The sequence below is a fragment of the Carcharhinus amblyrhynchos genome, chromosome 30 (assembly GCF_965287045.1).
Source record: "Carcharhinus amblyrhynchos chromosome 30, sCarAmb.v2.hapA, whole genome shotgun sequence".
Taxonomy (NCBI): Eukaryota; Metazoa; Chordata; class Chondrichthyes; order Carcharhiniformes; family Carcharhinidae; genus Carcharhinus; species Carcharhinus amblyrhynchos.
Window position 1 is genome coordinate 6,097,440 of NC_137353.1, and position 14,802 is coordinate 6,112,241.

The window sequence follows — 14,802 nt, forward strand, 5'->3', positions numbered from 1 at the left end:
GGCATTGGTGAGGCCGCAGCTGGAGTACTGTGTGCAGTTTTGGGCGCCGCACCTGCGCAAGGATATTTTGGCCCTGGAGGGAGTGCAGAGGAGGTTTACTAGGCTGATACCGGAGTTGAGGGGGTTGAGCTATGAGGAGAGGCTGAATAAACTAGGCTTGTACTCGTTAGAGTTTAGAAGAATGAGGGGAGATCTCATTGAGACGTATAAGATGATGAATGGGATGGATAGGATAGAGGTGGAGAGACTCTTCCCGCTCAAAAAAGACAGTAGGACTAGGGGGCACAGCCTCAAGATAAAGGGGGGGCGGTTTAGAACGGAGTTGAGGAGGAACTTCTTCACTCAAAGGGTGGTGAATCTCTGGAATTCTCTGCCCGTTGAGGTGGTGGAGGCTGCCTCGCTAAATATTTTTAAGAAGCGGGTTGATGGGTTCTTGATAAGAGAGGGGATTAAGGGTTATGGGGAGAGGGCGGGAAAGTGGAACTGAGCCACGACAGATCAGCCATGATCTTATTGAATGGCGGGGCAGGCTCGAAGGGCTAGATGGCCTACTCCTGCTCCTATTCCTTATGTTCTTATGTTCTTATACTTACCCTGCTAGTCCACCTGACACTTAGGGGCAATATACCATGGTCAATCTACCTAACCCGCACATCTTCGGGCTGTGGGAGGAAACTGGAGCACCTGGCGGAAACCCATGCAGACACGGGGAGAATGTGCAAACTCCACACAGACAGTGACCTGAGGTCAGAATTGAATGCAGGTCCCTGGCACTGTGAGACAGCAGTGCTAACCAGTGTGCCACCATGCTGCCCCATGCTAAAGACTGACATTTAAAAATATTGTTTTTATGCCTCACTCTTTCCCGTGTGCAGTTAGTTGCTGCAGGATTGTTTTATTAACCTTCTTCCTGGGATTTGGGCTCACCAGCCTGCTCAGTATTGTTGCTTATCCCAAAGGCGGCACAGTGGTTAGCACTGCTGCCTCACCACGCCAGGGACCCGCATTCGGTTCCGGCCTCGGGTAGCTGTGTGGAGTTTGCACATTCTCCCCGTGTCTGTGTGGGTTTCCTCCAGGTGCTCTGGTTTCTTCTGGACATTTCAAAGATGTGCAGGTTAGGTAGATTGGCCATGCTAAGATGTCCTTTAGTGTCCCAAGATGTGTAGGTTAGGGGGATTGGTGGGATAAATACTTGGGGTTATGGGGAACAGATCTGGGCGGAATTTCCCCTTAGTGTCAGGGAGATTATGTTGGATTATGGGTATTGTTGAGTATCCGGGTGGGATTATTGTCGGTACAGACTCGATAAGTCAAATGGCCTCCTTCTGCACTTTTGGGATTTTAAGTTGTCCTTGAGAAGGTGGTGGTGAGCTGCCTTCTTGAACCGCTGTGGTTTAGGTACATCCACAGTGCTGTTAGAGAGCGAGTTCCAGGATTTTGACCCAGTGACAGTGAAGGAACAGCGACATATTTCCAACTCAGGATGGTGTGTTACTTGCAGGTTGTGGTGTTCCCATACATCTACTGCCCTTGTCCTTCTGGGTGGTAGAGGCTGGGGGTTTAGGAGTCTTGGTGAGTTGCTGCACTGAATCTTGTAGATGGTACACACTGCAGCCACTGTGCGCTGGTGATGGAGGGAGTGAATGTTTAAGGTGGTGGGATGGAGTAAGCTGCTTTGTTCTGGTTGGCGTTGAGCTTCTAGGGTGTTGTTGGAGCTGCACTCACCCAGGCAAGTGGGGAATATTCCATCACACTCCTGACTTGTGCCTTGTAGATGGTGGACAGGGAGTCAGGAGGTGAGTTACTCACCGCAGGATTCCTCGCCTCTGACCTGCCCTCATAGCTATAGCATTTATATGACTGATCCAGTTCAACGTCTGGTCAATAGTAACCCCCAGAATGATGATACAGACCTCTGTCTCTTTACTGTTCTCATACCTTTTGAGAGACTCCTTGAAAGAGGGGTTTAAGAAACAGAGAGCTGGATTCTCTGACCCTAACCGTGGCTGGGATCCTCCAGTCCGGCAGTGAGTGGAGTTTTGGCTGAATGGGTAAATTCTCTGTTCTCACGAGCAGCAGCGCTGGGCCGTGAATACCAGAGAATTCCAATCAGAGGGTTGTAAGGGGAATCTCTGAAAGCTGTGGGAAGCTGGTGGTACCACTGCCAATGTTGGATTGGAAAGCTGGGGAAGTACAGAGGATCTTGGGCTCATGTCACACTATCTGTAACCCCCACGACTTGCCTGGGTTTGCAAAGTCTCACTAACTGTCCTGGCTGGAGGCAGTACACATCTCTTTAACCTGTGCTTAACCCTCCCTCCACTCACACTGTCTGTACCTTTAAGGTTTGATCACCTGTAAAGACTCACATTCCAACCATTATTTAGTAAAGTGAGTTTGTGTCTTTATATGCCCTGTTTGTGAACAGAACTCCCACTCACCTGATGAAGGGGCAGTGCTCTGAAAGCTAGTAGCTTGTGCTACCAAATAAACCTGTTCAACTTTAACCTGGTGTTGTGAGACTTCTTACTGAAGTACAGAGGACCAGAGAGTACAGCTGAAGGAGGTGATGGCCTAGTGATGTTATCGCTGGACTATTGACCCAGAAACCTAGGTAATGTTGTGGGTTCGAATCCTGCCACCGCAGATGGTGAAATTTGAAGGCAATAAAAAAATCTGGAATTAAGAAACTACTGATGTCCATGAAACCATTGCCAATTGTCGGAAAAACTCATCTCGTTTTCTTTAGGGAAGGAAATCTGCCGTCCTTACCCGGTCTGGCCTACATGTGACTCCAGCGTCATGGCAATGTGGTTGACTCTCAACTGCCCTCTGAAATGGCCAAGGAAGCCATTCATTTCAAGGGCAATTAGGGATGGGTAATAAATGCTGGCCCAGCCAGTGAGGCCCACGCCCCACCAGTAAATAAAAAACGGTTAGAAGACAGGGAGATTGCAGTAGACTGGGCAATTCCAGGGGGAAGCAGCACGTGACCTTCACGTTCTTGATGTTCCAAAGCTGTGCAGGCTGTAGAAAAACAGAAAATGCTGGAAAATCTCAGCAGGTCCGACGGCATCTGTGGAGAGAGAATAGAGCTAAGGTTTCGAGTCTAGATGACCCTTCGTCAGAGCTGGACTGGCTGAAGCTGATCTGAGCTAGGCTGGGAGTTACACTTTACCCCTGCATTTCTGAGTGAAGTGACCCAGGGGAAAAGCAGCTGAAACTCCAGTTCTTGACCGCTATGCCGTGACCTCCACTGGAAAGGTTAAATGTCACACAAAGACAGGATTGGATACACAAGGAATGCCGTTACTGATCAAAAAGCTTCACGGGCTGGGTCAATAATGAGGAAGGGATACTTAAATTACTAATTAAATTACTGCACTAAACTAAAGCAATGCTTGTTACGTTTTATGACACCATTGAACTGCTTGATTGAAGTACTTTCCTAGTAAGTCACAGTGGCTGGTGACCATCTGTTTATCTATGTTTATATTTACTGTGAATTCTTGGGAGTGTGCGCCGCAGAGAACGAAACTAATTGCTATTCTCACCTTAACTCCGGTAAAATGGAGACGACAACTCTGTCACGGGAACAGATACTTCTTATTTTATAGATTGTTTTTACATTTTATCGATTGAATGATTCAGACTGGGAGGTCAATAAGGATAGTCCGCGATGTACCTGGATCCATCCTGAATAAAATAACAACCTGACTGCTGAGAGACACCTGCAGTTAAATATAAAAAAAAAATCAAAAGAGTTGCTCTGAACCAGCGAGAGCCAACGGTAACTATAGCAACCAGTGTCTAATAACAGTACTTGTTCATAGTAATTCACTCTGCAGGAATGCAGGGCTATCATATCTGACCAATCTTTAGTGAAGGTGCAAAAAATTGCAACACGTCTCTTGCACCATCTATTATTGAACAGAAATAGATCAAATAGTGTGAAAGAGGTGCGGTGCCTGATTCACGACTTCCTGTCCAAGAGGCTAAAACCACCCTGAGATAAGCATTTAGCAAAAAGAGCAGGTGATTGCAGCAAGGGAGGAAATCAACCTCCACTGAACATTTGTCTAGGCTCGTTTCAAGGGCAATTAGTTAATAGTGTCACAAGTGGGTGGCACAGTGGCACAGTGGTTAGCACTGCTGCCTCACAGTGCCAAGAGCCTGGGTTCAATTCTGGTCTTGGGTCACCGCCTGTGTAGAATTTGCATGTTCTTCCCATGTGGGTTTCCTCCGGGTGCTCCAGTTTCTTCCCACATTGCAAAGAGCTGCAGATTAGGTGCATTGGCCACGTGTCGCAGGATGTATAGGTTAGGGTTTAAATACGTGGTGTTGCCAGGTTACAGTCTGAGTGAGATGCTCTGTTGCAGAGTTGGTGCGACTCAATGGGCCGAATGGCCTGCTTCTGCTCTATAGGGATTCTATAATCAAAGATCTATGATCAAGTAAGCTTAGTGAAGTTACTGTAGTGTACTGTACACTGTAGTGAAGTTACGATGAAAATCCGCTGGTCACCACACTCCGGTGCCTGTTTGGGTACACTGAGGGAGAATTTAGAATGGTCAATACATCTAACCAGCGCATCTTTCAGACTGTGGGAGGAAACTGGAGCACACGGAAGAAAGCCACACACACACACACACACACACAACGTGCAAACTCCACACAGACAGTGACCCAAGCCAGGAATCGAACCTGGGTTGCTGGCGCTGTGAGGCAGCAGTGCTAACCACTGTGCCACCCCTCAGGATGGGCAGTAAATGCTGGCCTGGCCAGTGATGCTCACATCCTGCGAATGAATAAAGGAAAGTTCCCAGGGGTCAGAGAGTGTTTGGTTGGGTGTCTCAATTTGCCGTAGACTCTTATAGAAAGAGCTGTAAGAAGCAATGGGCAGTGAGGAACTCTGTACGTGGCAATGGTTTATTTTATTCAGGATGGATCCAGGTACATCACAGACTTTCCTTATTGACCTCCCAGTCTGAATCATTCAATCGATAAAATGTAAAAACAATCTATAAAATAAGAAGTATCTGTTCCCGTGACAGAGTTGTCGTCTCCATTTTACCGGGGTTAAGGTGAGAATAGCAATTAGTTTCGTTCTCTGCGGCGCACACTCCCAAGAATTCACAGTAAATATAAACATAGATAAACAGATGGTCACCAGCCACTGTGACTTACTAGGAAAGTACTTCAATCAAACAGTTCAATGGTGTCATAAAACATAACAAGCATTGCTTTAGTTTAGTGCAGTAATTTAATTAGTAATTTAAATATCCCTTCCTCATTATTGACCCAGCCCGTGAAGCTTTTTGATCAGTAACGCCATTCCTTGTGTATCCAATCCTGTCTTTGTGTGACATTTAACCTTTCCAGTGGAGGTCACAGCATAGCGGTCAAGAACTGGAGTTTCAGCTGCTTTTCCCCTGGGTCACTTCACTCAGAAATGCAGGGGTAAAGTGTAACTCCCAGCCTAGCTCAGATCAGCTTCAAGCCAGTCCAGCTTGGGAACCAAACCTGAGGCTCAGGCTCCAGGGGTCAGTTGGTCATCTTCGACCAGCTCCACAGGCAAGGTAAGTAGAGAATGGGGGTAGGTGGAAGACATGGTGGGTGCCAGAGTGAGGAGGGGTGGGGGTGGGGAGAGAGTGGGGGCTAGAGAATTTGAGGGCAGAGGAAAAAAGATTGTGGAAGGGGTCAGAGAGGTCAGGGAGGAGGGGTGAAGGTGGAGGCTATAGTTGTACAGGGCTTTGGGCAGGGGGTGGGCATTGGTTTGTTGAGGGCACCAAACTCAAGACAAGTTTTAATAAAAAAAATGTAGAGAGGGAGGTCTCCAGCAGAAGTAACGTGCTGCTGAGCTTAGCTCAATGGAATGAGAGTGAGCTTGGGGGAAGGGGGGTTTGGGGGGGAAGGAAGATGGGGGGAGGTGGGCTTCCTCCTTACTAGAGCTGGGGAAGCCAGCAGGTATGTTAGACCTGAGAGGGAAAGTACGCCACCTCTTCCTGGCCCACAAGAGCGGATGCACTCACCTCGCCACACTTCAGCCCCCACCCCCCCATCCACCCCCTCCCCCCCCACATCCACCCCCTCCCCCCACAAGCCCCAACTCAGCCATCAGGTTCCCTGAAGCCTTGGCAACCGGCACAAAAGAACCAGAGATGCCCACCCTGGTGAAAATATATAAATGAGGCTCCTGCCTCCCGTCAGCAGGTTGTTCACACAGCACATCCGCAACTCCCCCACATTCCTCCACCAACCCCCCCACCGCTCCGACAATAATCCATTGTCCTGGTTACAGTCACCAATACAGTAATTAACTTTATATTCCAGATGTATTGATTGAATTTAAATTCCTACAACTGCCCTGGTGGGATTTGAAGCCATGTCCCCAGAACATGAGATTAGCCATTAGCCTGGTCACATGACCATTATGCTAGTGTCCACCCTCCCCCTCCCCTACCTCCCCCTCCCTATCTCCCAAGCCAAGCCCACCCGCTTTTGCTGGATAAAATTTCCCCCATTGCCCTATGACCTTATGACTCCAATCATTCTCCCAAACTCTCAGTTTTTTTAAAGCAACCATTAATACAAACAAGAGGAACATTCCATTGATTTGATTGATTCCCTCGGATATGTCTCCCTGGCCGGTGGCGATTCTTCAATCCCTGGAGAATCCGGGGTTGTCCTGGACCTACCCTGTCTGTACGGATGTGAATGTGAATCAGTGACTCACGCAAGAATCCCAGGAATATAAATTCCCTGTTACCTGCTGCACCCGGGGAGTGTCTAACTCAGGCCTCTGCTGAGTAAAACCCACAAGGAGTTCAAATCAGGCAGCCTGGGAAACCAAAAAGCGACACCACTGAGAACAATGAGCTCCATAATGGTGAACTGAATAAGCTCTGGATTCTATTATAGCTGCCCCATGGAGCATGGTGCATAACTGGAACAGAGCAAAATCTCTTACTGAACTCCAGGGAACCTCGCACCCAGATGTTCAGGGAGTTAAACTGTGCTGCATTTGAGGATATGGGGTAAATCTTTTAGAACTGAGATAGGGAGAAATTTCTTCACCCAGAGGGTGGTGAATGGATGAAATTCATTGATTCATATAATCCCTGCAGTGTAGAAATTGATGTCTTTACATGCCCTGTTTGTGAACAGAAATCCCACACACCTGACGAAGGAGCAGTGCTTACAGGTTTGCTACCAAATAAACCTGGGACCTGGTGTTGTGAGACTTCTTACTGTGCAGAAGGAAGCCATTCGGCCCATCGAGCCTGCACTGACAGTTGCAACCAGGCCCTCGCAAAACCCCATGTATTTAACCTGCTAATCCCCCAGACACACTAAGGGGTAATTTAGCACGACCAATCAACCTAACCTGCACATTCTTGGACTGTGGGAGGAAACCGGAGCACCCGGACGAAACCCATGCAGACATGGGGAGAATGTGCAACATAGACAGTCAATCAAGGTTAGAATCGAACCTGGGTCCCTGGTGCTGTGTATTAACCACTGCACCCTGTGCTGCCCCACCATGACCACAGAATGTAGTTGAGGTCAAAATGTTGTATGATTTGAAGAGTATATTAGATATAACCTCTGGGGCTAAAGGGATTGAGGGATATGGGGGGATCAGGATATTGAATTTGATATCAGCCATGATCAAAATGAATGTCGGAACAGGATTAAAGGGCTGAATGGCCTACTCTTGCTTGTAGTTTCTATGTTTCAATGGGACTATTGCACTTAAGTCTGACTTCTTAGTGTGCAAATAACCGTATCAGCTTACAGAGGGTGGGGTCAATGCCTTTCAGGTCAGAGGAGACGTGGTCTTAACTCTGTGCCACCTGGAGCAGCCTGGGTGTAATCCTTGTGCCTGGTAATCCGGACACAGCTCTTATTAAGTAGGCTGCTAACAAGGAAGCAGATATCATGGGTCACATCCAAACTGAATCACTGCTCCCAGGATTGGTCCAAACTTTCTCCTTTGCTGTTGGTCTCTCCAGGGTGGTTTATCCGAACTGAATCAAGTGCCTGATTTTGATCTGTCAGTGAGCAGAGCGGCTGAGTCATCTCTCTGCGGTGCTGGGAAATGTTTGTGGACTGCTTTGTGCTATAAATACCAGAGAATCAAAGTGCCTCTGAGGCTGACTCTCTCTTTTAGTTCCATTGAAATCCTTCAGATTGAGCAGTCGCGCTGATGGTTCTGTTTGGGTCCCAGTAGCAGAGGGTGGAAATTTGCCATTGCCTCTCGAACATCTCTCCACAGCCTCTGAAACAGGAAGAGGGAGTGGATGTTAGTAACCTTTCGCAGTGTTTCTGTAGCTATGAAATAGCAGCATGAGGTGAGAAGGGAGAGCGGGGAAGGTAAACATGCAGAAATATGATGGAAGGACAACATTGTGGCGGCACAGTGGTTAGTGCTGCTGCCTCGCAGCACCAGGGACCTGGGTTCGATTCCCGGTCTCAGGTTACTGTCTGTGTGGAGTTTGCACGTTCTCCCCCCCGTCTGCATGAGTTTCCTCCGGTTCCCTCCCACAGTCCAAGGATGTGCGGGTTAGGTGGGTTGGCCATGCTAAATTATCCCTTAGTGTCAGGGGAACAGGCTAGGGTAAATGTATGGGGATAGGACCTGGGTGGGATTGCAGACTCGATGGGCCAAATGGCCTCCTTCTGCACCATATGATCCTATGAAAGTAAACATAGGGTAAACACTGGCACAGGAGGAGTATTTAATGAGGTATTGAGGGTTTCAGGCTGGTGGTGAGAGGAGGGAAGGCAGGACTGACACTCACACTGAAACCTCTCTTCAATGTCCAGTTTAAATATCATCTGATCTTAGAACTGTAGTGGATGGAAATAGTGGTTTATAGCCCTAACTAGTATGTGATCTTGAACCAAGTAGAGCAGATCTAAATATATTGACTGCACTGAGTTCCAAGATGGTCCTTTGTGAAAGGAGAATGATTTGCATTTCTGTAGCACCTTCCACATCTTCGGAACAGCCCACAGCTCTGAACAGCCAATATTTGAAGTGCACTCGCTGTTGTAACGGAGGAAACGCAGCAACCAATTTGCGCACAGCAAGCTCCCACTAACAGCAGTATGATAATAATTAGATTATCTGTTTTTGTGACGTTGATTGTGGGAATGATATTGGACGGGGCCCTGGGGAACACTGCCCTGCTCTATAAACCTCTCGCTCCTGTTCACCGTTCAGTAAATTGCACCAACACATACATGTGCATCGATGTCAAGTCACAGCAGAATTAATTAGGGTGGCACAGTGGTTAGCGCTGCTGCCTCACAGCACCAGGGACCCGGGTTCACTTCCAGCCTCGGGTCACCGTCTGTGTGGAATTTGCACGTTCTCCCTGTGTCGGCATGGGTTTCTTCCGGATGTTCTGGTTTCCTCCCACAGTCCAAAGATGTGCAGGTTAGGTGGATTGGCCAAGCTAAATTGCCCCTTGATGTCCCAAGATGTGTAGGTTAGGGGAATTGGTGGGGTAAATGCATGGGGTTAAGGGAATGGGGCAGGGGATAGGGCAGGGTTAAATGCCAGAGAGACTTGATGGGCTGAATGGCCTCCTTCTGCAATGTGAGGCTTCTATGAATTGTGATGCTGCACACGGTGAATCAGCTGCTGACACTCACAGTTTAAGCTGGCATGTCCAGGTTAGAGACAGAAACCAGTGCCTGTGACACTCTAACCATTCAAAGAAACAACTAAAGAATCACTCAACCGCGGAAGAGATAAGCAGCGTCTGATGAAACACCACAGGGAAGGAAAATCAAGATAAAATCTGTAGCTTTCTATCTGATGAAGGTTCTGCGATTATCATTTCTTGCAAAACGGCTAATTTAGTCTGTTGCACTACTTGCAAGTTGAAGCAGATAGGTTTGTGATATGGCCTCAGTATCAGAGGTTCAGAGCAATATTTCTATAAACGCCCCTTTCCCCAGACCTCTCTTCCTCTGCAGTAAGAAATGATTTGCAATCCCCTCCCCATGAAGCAATGTGGTCACTTCTGGTGAGACTGGCTCTCTCGCCCAAGGCCTGAGTGGTTTGTCATTGAGCCTGGGAGGGGGTCAGGGAGGACGCGCCGTCACCAGAATCAAATACAGGAGGGTGAGTGAGAAACGGGAACCAGATTTCCATCTTTACTGGACACTGATGCATCGTTAGATGTTGCTGCCCAGTCATTGGCAAGCGTGCGTCCATCAGGGGTGCGACCTCCTGAGCAATCCACCGTGCGGTTTGTGGTGGTGGGGGCTAGGCCGATGGCGAGATCTTCCAGTCCCTCCGTTGTCAACAGGGTCCCTTGTTGAATGCGCCCCCTGCTGCTGGAAAACCCGCGATGGGAGGGGGAGGGGGGATGTGCCACAGTTGGGACTGGGGAATTCCGACACAGGTTTTGAAAATTCCCACTTTGCGCAAGGGCGACATTTATTGCCTATCCCGGATCACTGTTGTGAAGGTGGTGGTGGGAGGACTCCAGTCCGTGTGGTGCACTGCCCTTATGTGTTAGACCTTCCCACAGCAACTTGATGCAAGAGTGGGCCTGGGGGAGATGTTTCCATTTGTATCAGAGAGTAGGATCCGAGGGCACAGCCTCAGGATAAAGGGAGAGCACTTTAGAACCCAGATGAGGAGGAATTTCTTCAGCCAGAGGGTGGCAGATCTATGGAGTTCATTGCCACAGAGAGCTATGGAGGCCAGGTCGCTGAGTGTCTTTAAGACAGAGATAGATAGGTTCCTGATTGGAAAGGAGATCAAACGTTACAGGGGGAAAGGCGGGAGAAGGGGGTTGAGAAACATCAGCCATGATTGAATGGTGGAGCAGACTCAATGGGCTGAATGGTCTAATTCTGCTCCTATATCTTATGGTCTTGTGGCAACTGAGAGACTTTCCAGACAATCTCAGAGGATAGTTAACTGCCAACTGTACGGTTGTGAGTTTAGAGTTACGTAGAGGTCTTGACTGGGTAATAGATGGCAGATTTCCTTCCCTGCAGGGCATGAGTGAACCCAGATGGGCTTTTAGAATAATTCAGTAGTTTTGTGGTTCCATTATAGACATGTTTTAGTTTTAAATTCCAGATGTATTTAATAACATTTAAATTCTCCAACTGCTGTGGTGGGATATAAAGTCTTGTCTGCATGTCATCGGCCAGATCCCTGGATCACTAATCCAGTCGTATAATTATTATGCTGCCATAGCCACTGAAGATGAGGGACTGGTTTGGGGCTGGCTGTAATATTCACTATTGTCCATTACCCCCTGATGCTCACTCAGTAGACCATGTATTAACTTAAAGGTTAACTTCAGAAATAGGATCTGGGGCTGTGATAGATAACTCACTAAGGAAAACTAGCCAGAACTTGGGATATGTAATGACACAGGAAGCCTGACTGGATAGGTGCATAGTTTATCACTTTGCAGAGTAAAATCACCAATGTGGTGCATGCACACTAGTTCCTGCTTGGGACTATAGTTCAGCAGGCCCAGTCCTGGGCCTGCCTTATTAAAGGCTCAGGTGATGAATTCCAGCTGGCCAGGCCATTGCCTGTTACCAGGGGAATTGTCCTCAACCAGCTCCACAGGGAAATCAATCAGTGATTCCCCCTGGACACTCGAGGGGGTTATCACAGGATTTGTAATGAGAGGGACAGAGTACAAATCCCAGAAAGTGGTCAATCTATGGTTCTGCTTCCTGTGTCAAGAGTTGCCAGATACAGGAGCACAAAGACAAGCTTAAAATATCAGAGATCCAATATGGGAATGAAGGGTTCGATTTGAACTCTGTGGCCTGGATTTTATGCTGTGGGTGGGCTCCCCACACCCCAGCATACATTTCAGGGATGAGACTACCTCTGCTTAGTTAGTGTTGTATATGTGCTGCCTGTCTCTTTAAGAGCAGGAGTCTTTAGAGACTTGAGGGACCATGGGAAACTGTGAGCGAGTAGTCACATCAGAGGGTGGTGTTCCCTCTCAGGAAGAATCTTCAAACAGCCATGTAGTCAGCACCTAAAGACCGGAGCTTTGCTCTGGCGCAGTCTAGAGCAGCAAACCTTTTACAGAGGTTTCTCTTATCAATAAATACCTTCCTTGTTCCTAATGAGGTCTGAAATCTCTCAACAAAGCCAGAATTCCACAACATAATAGTTGGCTCACCCTGTTTTGATTTTCCAGGTAACGGCCCTTTAATTAAAGTGAGGTGGGACCTCTGTTCACCTCTGGGAGGACATCTTGCCTCATTCAGCTGCTGACCAATCAGAGGCTGGCATCTCTGTGTGCTGGCAGCGCCACGAGGAGTGGTGGCCATTGCTGGTACTACGGGTAGGTTCAGGAGGTGGGTGGCCCCTGAAGGATCCAGACCTTCAGATGGGTTTGAGATCTCACTGGGGCCAGGCTGGGAAACCCCAACGGGACGGGGGTGGGGGACGGGGGGGGGCAGGCAGGGGGCAGTGGGCTGGGGAGGCAAACCTGTGGGGGGAGGACCTCCGATTGATGCAGGGATCTTGGGAAGGGGACACAGCCTCACTTTCACTGACCTACAGCCCACAGGGTGATCCCCACTGGGCTACACATTGGGCATTGACCTCCCCCACTCCAACCCCCTCACCAACACCACCCACCACCCCCCTCCCGTGCCGCCTTCTGACATTTTAATGGAATTTACACATTTAAAAAGAGATTTTTGATTGTTGCTTAATCAGATGGTGTATAGGGGCTTATCCAATTGGTTTTATATTGGTGAGAATCCACGGGTGTTCAGGTTAAGTTGATTGGCCATGCTATGTTGCCCTTTAGTGTCCCGGGTATGTAGGTTAGAGGGATTCGCGGGGTTGCGGGGAGAGGGTCTGGGTGAGATTGTGGTCGGTGCAGACTCGCTGAGCTGAATGGTCTCTTTTTGCAGTGTAGGGATTCTATAAATCTCTGAAAATGAGTGGGCAATTCACATGCAGATTACATTAACTTTGAGAAGATACATTAAAATGTAGTAAGCTTTTTCTGTATTTTAAGCCACAATATGTGTTCTCATAAAATTTGCATTGGGAGAGAATAGTGTTATTGTTAAATTACATTACACACCTGTGTATTCAAAGATGCTATTTTATTACAACTGGTAAAAGTGGAAAGCTTGGTTACATTCTGAGGAAATTGAACACCCAGTACATTTGTAAAGACAGGTTCTGGGTAAGCGAGCAGTGCAAATGGTGTCTCTTTAAAACGAGCTACATTTATTAATTTGAATTCTTCTGGCCACTCAGTCCAGGAATGTGACCCTCTCTGGTCCCAGCTTTGTGAGACAGTAGATGACTTATTTCTTAATTGGCAGCACGGTGGCACAATAGTTGGCACTGCTGCCCACAGCGCCAGGGACCCGGGTTCGATTCCAGTCTATGGCCACTATTTGTGTGGAGTTTCTCCCCGTGTCTGCGTGAGTTTCCTCTGGTTGCTCCAGTTTCCTCCCACATTCTGAAAGATATGCTGGTTAGGGTGCGCTGGCAATGCTAAATTCTCCCTCAGTGCACCTGAACAGGCTCCAGAGTGTGGCGACTAGGGGATTTTCACATTTCACACTTAATAGCATTAACATCATTGAATCCCCCTCTATAAATATCTTGATAGTTACAGTTGACCAAAAACTGAGCCAACCATATTAATACTGTAACTACAAGACACGGTCAAAACTATGAACTCTGCAGAGAATAACTCACCTCCTGACTCCCCATTGTCTGACCACCATCTACAAGACACAAGCCAGGAGTGTTATGGAATACTCCCCTCTTGCCTGGATGAGTGCAGCTCCAACAACGTTCAAGAATCTTGACATCTACTGTGATGATACTGTGCCTTTAAGAAATGTATTGGTGTCATGCTTCTTGTGCAGGGTTTTTTTTAACCTTCAGTTCCATTTACCAGTTCAGCTTTGTCTGTAGCCGGCAACTACTGTTGATGATGCAAAAGGATAATTGATCTGAGTTGCTGGAATATTTGATTTAATCTAGGCTATTGCAGTGTTGTTATTTTAGTGTTTTCCCCTGGGGTTTTTCAGAGAGGGGCTTGATTCAGTTGCTGGATAGAAAATCATGTGACTGGGTGGGGCTATGCTCACAGAGAGACATAAGCTCAGTTGCTCCTTGGGATCTTTAGAGAGAAGTAGCTCTTTGTTTCTTTCTTTCTCTCTGTTGGAGATTGATGATGGGCCTGCCAGAAAATAAGTCCCTTTCTCTGAAGTTCCGCTGTTTAAAAATAGATCTTTCTCTGGAATCTTCTATTTGGGAGTCAGAAGACAGGTGTCTTTCTATATCTCTGCGAGAGGGGTTAAAAAATTAGAAACATCCACATGAGCCTTTGTTTTTGAGCTAACTGATTCTGTAAAGTGATTCATATCTGTGGGGATATTGCTTAAATTGGAACTATAGAGATAGTTAGCAATTAAGAATGATGTCTTGTTTAAGTATTTTAATTGGTAAAAGATGAGGGGTTGTCATATGAAGAGAGGCTAAACAGTTTACACTTATACCCTCTGGAATTTCGAAGAATGAGAGGAGATCAAATTAAGGTATATAAGATGATAAAAGATACGGATAAAGTGGATGTGGAGTGGATGCTTCTTCCTGTGGGGCATTCTAGGTCGAGAGGTCATACTCTTAGGACAAGGGATAGAAAATTTAAAAGAGAGTTGAGGAGAAACTGCTTCTCCCAAAGGATTGTGAACCTGTGGAATTCGCTATCCCAAAGTGCGGTGGATGCTGGGACAGTGAGTAAATTTAAGGAGGAG